This window comes from Alexandromys fortis, unplaced genomic scaffold (assembly GCF_014885135.2).
Source record: "Alexandromys fortis isolate MF-2015 unplaced genomic scaffold, M_Fortis_MF-2015_v1.1 scaffold_51, whole genome shotgun sequence".
In the NCBI taxonomy this organism is placed as follows: domain Eukaryota; kingdom Metazoa; phylum Chordata; class Mammalia; order Rodentia; family Cricetidae; genus Alexandromys; species Alexandromys fortis.
Window position 1 is genome coordinate 833,171 of NW_026067925.1, and position 9,661 is coordinate 842,831.

The window sequence follows — 9,661 nt, forward strand, 5'->3', positions numbered from 1 at the left end:
TGAGAGAGAGAGAGAGAGAGAGAGAGAGAGAGAGAGAGAGTGTTTCTAACTGAAAGATCCAGATTAGAAGTAGATTTTCCCACTTAAAATTAAGCAAAAATTCCCTCACAGGTATGCCCTCCATCTGGAGGTTTTAGCTCCAACTGTGGTCTAGTTGACACCAAGAATGCGGTCATACACTTTCACTCTTCCCAAGGCTCTCCAGATGCAAAGAACAGAAAAGAAAGAAAAATGAATTCTCAAAACAAGTTCTACACATTGTCCACATGAGGGTAGTGTGACAAAATCATCTACCCCACCCTGGTGGCTCCACCACTGTCTCTCCTCTGCATCTGAAGGATGTGGACTTAGTCAGGTACTCACCAAAAGAGTAACTAAGTTCGCCTTAGCTCAAAACACCTACAAGTTAGAGGGAGCTGCCCCCTCCCTCAGCAGATGAGAAGGCCTAATATGGGTTAGTGATAGGGTCTAAGCATGGGTAACTGCAGGAAGTCATTTCACTGAAGGATCCTAGTTGTACTCAATGATTCATTCACTAATATATATGTCATTTCACTGAAGGACCCTACTTGTTCTCAATTCACTCACTACCACATGGTTCCTTAGGACCTACTATGGGTTAGAGCTTGTCAGGATGGATTGCTCTGCTCATTTAATAGCATTCCTGGGCTCTACCCACTAGGGGTCAGTAGGTCTACAAGTGAAGATACTGTTCAAAAGTAGGACGCTGCCTGTGGTGTGAGGTTCTGAATTTGAACCTCAGCAAAGAAGCTACATTGAGCACAGAAAGTAAAATAGTCATGTGGTTCTTAACAATGAGGATAATTTCTAAAAATGCATAATTAGGCAATTTCACCATTGTTCAACCATCTTAAAATATGCTTTCACAAGCCTAAATGGTATAGTTAACTATATGTCTTTGGTATGTGTATGTATAAGATATATGCATTAGCTTATTGTTCTTCAGTCCATACTTACTTAACAAATTAATAGAGCAGATTAAACTCAAGAGGAAACCGATGCACTCTGAAACACAGCACAAACTAGATGAGTGTCTGTCGCTGTGCTCTGCATGTTGCTTGACTGTGGACAGCAAAAGTGCTTAGCAAATGTAAGGCGATAAACATTAAAACAATGAAAAATTATAGCACATAAATACGTTAGTTAGCATCAAACTTATTACCACCTATTGCGTGCTGCATATGTATATGTTTTATAGGAATGACAATGTGGTGGGTTTGATTGCACCAAGATCCCTGCAAATGTGTTAGTAATGCAGCAAGCTACTGTTTATGGGGGTGATAGGGATTTTTTTAGCCCTACTGTAATCTTATGGGGCCACTGTTGTATATGCAGTGGCTTGACAAAACCTTGCTATGAAATATGTAAGCGGGTCATCATGAGGAGTTCAATGCATTGTCTACTGGGACCCACTGGAAAGCAGAGGTAGATGTTGATAATGTTCACCCAAAGACCATAACTGCAATGTGCAGTCACTTTGATGCCAAAGGAAGTACGGGACCCTAGGTAAGCAGCGGGGAGGCACGCCCAACTCTGACTTCAGAAGTCAAGAAGGTAAGATTATTTTAGGTGAGAAGTTTTGTCTGACTATCGAAATTTAATGAAATGACCAAGGATGAGATTCTGTGACTTAGAATAAGAAATAGAACCACTCTATGGCATTCCCTTCATCATCAAATCTCTTGGAATTAGAGGAAATAAGAATAATTCTAAAGAAGATAAAATAATCACCTGTAACAGAAACTGCCAAAGAACACTGATGTGATCACAGATCTTAAAGCTTGTGTGACGTGGTTTGGAAGAGTACGGATGAGTTTCTGTCCCACCTAGGGCACCAACTGAGGCACAATTAATAAAAACTCAGAGAGAGAAATTGGGGGTCAAAAAAGTAAAACAGCTAACCACTAGTTCTTACCTCTGCCTCAGTCCAAAATCAGTGAAGACTGTGCCCAGGCCAGTTTCCTCGATCTTCTCTGCAACATCCCTGACATCATGGCCCCTGGGAGAGAGGAGACATTTATGTTCCTGTAGCCCTGAGTTCATCACTGATGTTTATCTAATTCAACAGGTTCAGCTGATGGTGAGAGAAAAGCCAATAAGCCCAAGAAGAAGATAAAAGAGTTCAGATGGGGCTAGAGAAATAGCTTAGCAGTTAAGAGCACTGGCTGCTCTTCCAAAGGACCCAGGTTCAATTCCTAGCACCCATATGGTAGTTTACAATTATCTGTAACTCCAGTTGCAGGGGCTGGGACACCATCACACAGACATACATGCAGCCAAACACCAATGTACACAAAATAAGTAGATCATTTTTAAAGAGAATGGAGACAGTTTTGCCAAATAAAACAAATACAGAAAACAATGGAGATGTTCTTAAATCAATGGCCTTCTAGAACAAAGAAAGTGGGGGCAAACTTGCATATAGGAAAGACTCATTTTCACATGTAGAGGTGGGCACTTCTGAGCATAGTCCGTATGTGGCCAGAGATCAAAAGTTTTGTTTGTTTGTTTGTTTGTTTGTTTTAATGGTAGATACAAATGTCTCTAGGAAGAGAATTGCGTATTATAATGTAATTATAATCACTATGGGGGTGATTTTTTTTTTTTACCAGCATGGGTAAGTTGCTTATTAGTCTGTGACGGTGGTAGCTGCTGTTTGTGGTCAGCTCTGTATCTCAAGACGGTGGTCAGCTGCTCACTAGTCATTTCACCTTAATTCAGGAAATACTGCTAAGGGCAGCGCATGCAGACTGCTCTGCACCGAGAAAGAGGAACTGGGGAGGGGAGGGCAGAAGGTCATAGAGCTAGGTCTATTCTGGGTTTCCAACACCCCAACAGTCTCCTAGTCACTTTGGAAATACTGAGGGCAATGGGAGAAATGAGCCAGGAAGCACGGTGGAAAGCCGCTTCCATATTTGTGCATAATCACACCCACACCCTGCTAACCGGTATCTACTTCATTCTTCGGCTTAGAATAGAATAAATAAAAATCAGCCCTCCCTCCTTCCATCTATAATGTCTTTGAATATTTTCTCATTATTCCTATTCTCAATATTTCTTTAATTATTCCATTTTATTTATAATTAACAAATTTCTCCTTATATAAGTTTTCCCAATATGCGTGTGAGACTTGGGGTAAGAGGGTCCTACAACTACCTCTCAGAGAGGTCAGGAAAGAGGCAACGTGATTTTAAAATTCTGGTTTTTCTTGGTGTACTCTTCCATCTCTGCATAAAGCCTATTCGCAGCCTGTTTGAAAATTTGACATAAATGTGTCTGCTAAGGCTTCTGAAATGACTCTGCTGGCTGGTGTAGTTGCAGAACAACTCTTACTGCCAACTGTGGGAGAGGAAAAACTCAGGAATAAGCTGGTCTTTGAGTTACTTTTAGCCTAGGGGGAGTTTACATCAACTGGGTAGGGGGGTCTCAAGAAAGTCTTAATAGTTGGGTGTAATGGCACACACCCTTAATCCTAGCACTCTGGAGGAGGAGGCAGGCAGAGCTCTGTGAGTGTGAGCTCAAGACTAACCTGGCCTAATCAGCAATTTCCAAGACAGCCAGGGTTAGTGAGACCCTGTCTCAGAAAACAAAAAAGAATAACAAAGTGTCAAAGTAGACAGATGACAGAGTAAAACAGAAACTGTGTGTGTGTGTTTGTGTGTGTGTGTGTGTGTGTGTGTGTGTGTGTGTGTGTGTGTGTATGGTATGTGTATGGGGGGCGGGTAGTCCAGTGGTCCAGGCTAGCCTTCAACAGGCTCCTGAGTATGAGGTTATAGGCATGTACCACCATTATCTGGCTTGAGAATATCTTAAGAAATATCTGTACTGGAGTGTTGACTCAGTGGATAAAGCATGCTTGCTGCAGAAGCATGAGAATCAGCATTCTGGCCCCTAGCACTCACATGAGAAAGTTGGGAGGGCATGGTATCCTCCGTGCAATCCCAACACTGGGCAGACAGAACAGGAACCTCAGGGCAAGTCAACTAAGTCTATGAGCTGAATTGATGAGTTCTAGGTCTAGTGAGAGAGGCCTGGCCTCTGTAAATAAAGTGGTCAGAAATCAGGTAAGACACCTGATGTCAATCTTTGGTCACACACACACACACACACACACACACACACACACACACACACACACAGATCATTTCAATCACTTAGATAAGCAGTGGAAGTCTTAGCCTTCTTTATATCTAACCCTGACTCTATATAGGCATCTTTTAGGGAGTAGAGTCATTCCATCTGTAAAGAAGTCTTTGGCTTCTCTCCTATTCCACCCCTCACTCCAATTCAGGGTGAGAATCACCTGTGTGTTTGAAAAGACAACTGAGCAAGCTCCACTCAGTCCTTCTGTGCTGTCTACTTAGAGCCACTTGCTCAGATTCTTATCTTACTATAGCTTACAAGGAAAGATTATGCTCATATTGGGAATCTCAAGGTTGTGCTTTTATGAACTTTTCCTTGCTCCCTTAACTACCCTTTCCCCACCTCATCCTCTTCATTACAATGATAATGATAATCAATATTTACCAAGAGCAGTAGTTCTCAACCTTCCTAATACTGCAACCCTTTAATACAGTACCTCGTGTTGTGGGGATCCCAACCATAGAATTATTTTTGTTGCTACTTTATAACCATAATTTTGCTACTGTTATGAATCATAATGTAAGTATCACTTATGAAGGATATCTGATAAGTTACCACTGAGAAGGGGTCATTTGACCAAAGGGGTCATGACCAATAGGTTGAGAACCACTGATCTAGAAGTTTCTAAGTTCCAGGCATGGTACTGAGTACCAACCACATATCCCCCCACCTAAAGTTTTCCTTGACAAACATATTTATTATTAACAAAGTTGAAACTTTTTTCTATCTATGTGATTCTTCTATTTCAAAATCAATTCCAAACGCAGGAAGAGTGAGCACGGCATCAATTAATGCCCCCTCCTGAAACTGACACTGCCCAATGGGTTAACTTATACTTCACAAATTTGGTATTTATTTTCTTTCTCTTGCTGGGTATTCTAAATTCTTAAGGAAAGTCTTGTCTAAATTAGTAAGATAATCACTGTTGTTCGAAAACAATGAAACAAGAAAATTGTCCTTATAAACTCCTAGCCCATAGTGTTTCTTTAGATGTATAAAGCCAAAAGCATCTGGCGATCTTCAGATAACACTAGCATGAACACTACATGAAGATGTAGACACTGCAGGATTAGTGATTATTATGGTGGCCACTCATCAGTTGCTAAAAATATATTTGTTTACACTTTCCATATAAACTCATCACTTGAGGTTGTTAGCTGAGGTGGTTCTTAGGACTGAACCTTAGAGCAACAACAAAACTACTGAACACTCTCAAATTCTCTGTCCAAACATTATCCATCCTTTCCTTGGGCTTTCCCTCAACAATAGTGTCCTGTGTTCCATATGTTATAATAACACTTCCTGAGTAAATATGATTGGTAAAGGGAGTGGGGAGAAACTGTGAAGAATAGAGGTAGAGGAATAAAAAATCAGGATATACTATCTATTTTCAATAAAATGAAAAATTATTATTTTGGAATTAAAATATGACCAAGCAAAAAAAAATAACACTTCCTAGAGTTTGCCTGTTCTTGCCCTAGTTGTTGATAACCATCTAATTCCTTTCCACATGGCAACTTTCCAAATATTTGACAATAATTGCCATTGCTATGTGATTCAATATCAAGAATCATTGTGAGTTTCTCAAATTCCATATCTTCCCTTCTTAAAATGCACTTGTGAATGAGTTAACAAGATAATTCCTAAGAATTTCCTCTCTCTCAAAGTTCTATTGTATTTCTGTGTGTTTAACTACTACCCAATACGTGTACAAATCCCCTACATGTCTTTTTTATCATCCTTTATTTTCTAAACACATTCTGCTTGCCAATGTCTCTCAAAACTTACTGTTTAAGACTGAACTGTATTTCAAATGTGCTCAACTTTAGGAAGTCATGGATCCTTTAGGAAGTAGAGACTAGCTAAATAAAATGGAAATGTTTACTCTGCCATTATAAATTGGAATTATGTAACATGATGGGTTTTTTTAAATTATTTTACACGGCCTCACAGTTAAGAGATTCCAGAAAAGACTTCAGACCTTGTACTTTTGAACCCTGTTGGAACTGACCTTTTGAAATTGGGCTGAATACATTTGGGATTATGAAAGGGCCATAAATTGGGGGGGAGGGTGGAACAGAATATCATGTTCAAATGTGAAATGTCCCCTATAAGGGATACATGTTTGAAAACTTACTCCCTAGATGTTGGCAATATTTGGGGAGATTGTGGAAGGAGGTATAGGTCCTAACTAGAGGAAGAACATCACTGTAGGGGATAGAGTGTCAAAGTCAAGCCCGCTTCTGGTCCAAACTCCTGGATTTTTTTGTCCACCAAGATGTGAAGAGCCCAGCTGCCTAGTTTATTGCCATAAACTCTGCTATGATTACCCTTCATGGCAACTGTACCTTTTCAAACTGTGAGTAAAAATTAAGGTTAGCAGTGCTCCCCAAGAACCATTCAGTTTGTTCTTGGAGGCTATTATGGCATAAACTTCTTGTGGTCAATAAAATTATTGAAAGAGTTGGAAGTCACAGAAAGACACACCACATGCCTTCAGTGGTTAACAGACCCCTGAATGAGCCCAAAACAGTGCGCCTGTCCTTTGTTCCCATGATGATTGACAAACTCAGACCATGCTTTCAATAGGTAACAGGTTAGGAGAGATTAACCACACTTTGGCCCTATGGTCATCTTTGTATTCACTATTTTTGCGTCATGGGACCATGATACCTACCGAAAGCAATGTAAGGGAAGAAGTATTTATTTTGGTTCAGAGTCTCGGAGGGCTTCAGTCCATCATGGCAGGAGAGAAAGGTAAAATAGCTCAGAGCACGGCAGTAGGCGCATGTGGTAAAGACTGTTCACATCACAGGGAACCAGAAAGCAAAGAGTGAGGCAGCCGCTAGGGGTCAAGGATAGTCTTCAAAGGCTCCTTCCTGGAGACCTGTTTCAGTCAGCCTTCAACAACGGCACTGCCACCCAGGAAGCAAACATTAGAAAGAACCTATATGGGACAATCAGATGCAAACCCCAATAGTCCCTAACGGTCTCATAATTTGTGCCCCTTAGTTTATTGTCATTTATATATTTGTGCTTGCAATATATGTACATATCTGAAATTACTTGAAGTTATATAAATAGATATGCCATTCTGTTTCTCAGGCCTTTTGTCTGTTATTCAATATTGTACTCTTAGTTCTTTTCAAGTTACATATGTGGCTTTAGTTGTATTTTTTAATAGAGTATTATATTGTATGGCATATATATATGGCAAAATATAATACTCATATTTTGTGGTGTATTTCCTTGCTGATATCCAGGTTTCTCTAACTCCTGGTTATTGTGAATATCTGTTGTGAACAATCTCACACTCAGTGTTTTTTCATGTCTTTGTATCTATAAAAGTGTTCTGAGTGGCCGCCAAGGTAGAATTACTCTATGGAAAATGATACAAATTAGCTACTATAGTGTATGCAGTTATTATCCTAAATGTATAATCCCATTCTCGGGACATTAAGATTCCTCTTCTCCCACCTCCTCACCAGCACTTGGTACAACAGAATTTGGGGGTTGAGGATCTTATTCTATTTTTAGCTGATCAAGCACGTGATACAGAACACTCATTTTCATTTTTGTATCTCTGATCCCTGGTGGCAGGGAGGAGATGGCGAATGCTCTCAATGCAAATTTTTATTCTATTTTCTACTTCTATGAATTATGTATACATGTTGTTAGCGGATTCTCCTACCAGATACCCCTTTCTCTTCCTGCGCATGCACAGGCTTTCCCTCTCCTTTTGTGATAATATTAGTTGGCCTTGACACGTCTCTCAACATTGTACGGTCATTCACTAAGCAGAAGCCAAATTTTATTTAGATATCCATTTTGACATTATTATTTATGCTTTAAGTCTTTTTAGAATTTCTTTCCTCGTTACAAGATTGTAAAGGGTATTCTTTTAGATCATCATCTGATTCTCTACCTCTCTCTCATGGAGGATGAAGGCTGTGGATTAATTCCAGGGCCTCATGCGTGCTAGACCCGTACTCTGCCGCTCACCTACTCCCCAAGACCTTGCTTTATTTCTTTCTTCTCTTGGTTACAAATAGCATTTAAAATGTTTTATTAGAAAATATTAATTATGCACCTAATGGGTTTCATTATGACATTTTGCATGTGTACCTAGTGCATTTTGATCTTGTTTTCTCCTAGTTACTCTTTCGTGTTTCACTTCTTCTTCCCAACTGAGCTCCACTTCTACTTTCGAGTCTTTATTATGTGTGGTCTTAAGAGTTTAATTAACATGTACATGAGCATGGATGGGAATTTCTTTCTAGTAGTATATGCACCATACTGGTGGCTATACCACTAAAGAAAGTATCTCTCCCTCCGCCTTCGCCATTATCTGCACGTCAGTCTTCAGGGAGAGTTGGAGCCCCAGGAACCCTCCCTGTTTTGGTGACAGCATGTTAACAGGTATTGAAGCAGAAAATAGAATGCAAATTGAGAGCATTCGCCATCAACTCCCTGCCACCAGGGTCCAGAGATAGTGAAAATGAAAACGAGGGTTCTGGATCACATACTTGACCTGCTGAAAATCAAACACATGTCGTGCAGGTAGTCACAGTTGCTGTGACTTCAAATATGCAACAGCCCTGCCTTTCTTCTCCCTTTACTCCTTCCAGGTCTACGTTCTTTCCACCCCTTCTTTCGTGATGTTTCCTGGTCCTTGGAGGAAGTGATAGACACTTTGTTTGTAACCAGGCATCAAACAGTCCCTCTGGTCAATCCTATTTTGTCTGCATGGTGTTTTTAAACGTAATGCATTGCATAGACAGGAAACCAAGCTTCCAGTCATATCATTTATGTTCTATCAAACAACCCATTTCCTTTTTCTGTCAGGAAAATCTGGTCAGAGGCTGATCACTTCACTGAAATTAAGAATTCAGCTTAGTTGGGTTGAGTTTCAATTTAAGTGAGACTTAATAAAAAGAAAGCCTTTGTTTTTACCCAGTTCCTTGGGTGTGGTTCTCCTGAGCCTTTGGCTAAGACACTTAGAAAAGATATTCTTTTCTAAGATCTGAGAGATCTTTACAATTTCCTCAGCCCACCACTTCAGTCTGGTATTCCACACAATCTGGCAATTTAGTTAACAGAGAGATAAACATGGAAGGCTCTCCCAGAACTAAGAGCTGAGCAATGGTTTCATACCATTATTAGGGATTAAATTCCCAAATCCAATCCCTGACTGACCAAACTACAAATAAGAAATGGAGTCACTCCCCCACAGGAAGGCTTATCCTCTCTGTGGGGTGCGTGGAAGGTATGGGGTGGGAGGTGGAGAGGGAGAGAACTGGGATTGGTATGTAAAATGAGAAAAGATTATTTTCAAAAATAAATTTTAAAAATAAATAAAAAAAATGGAGTCACTCTTACCAAACTCACTAACTGACCAACTTACTACTTGGTTTGAGAAATCAGGAGACACAGAAAGAGAACAGCAACATTTTCCAAACAGGCCAGTTTTTGTTGTTTTGTGTTCTGATCTGTCCAG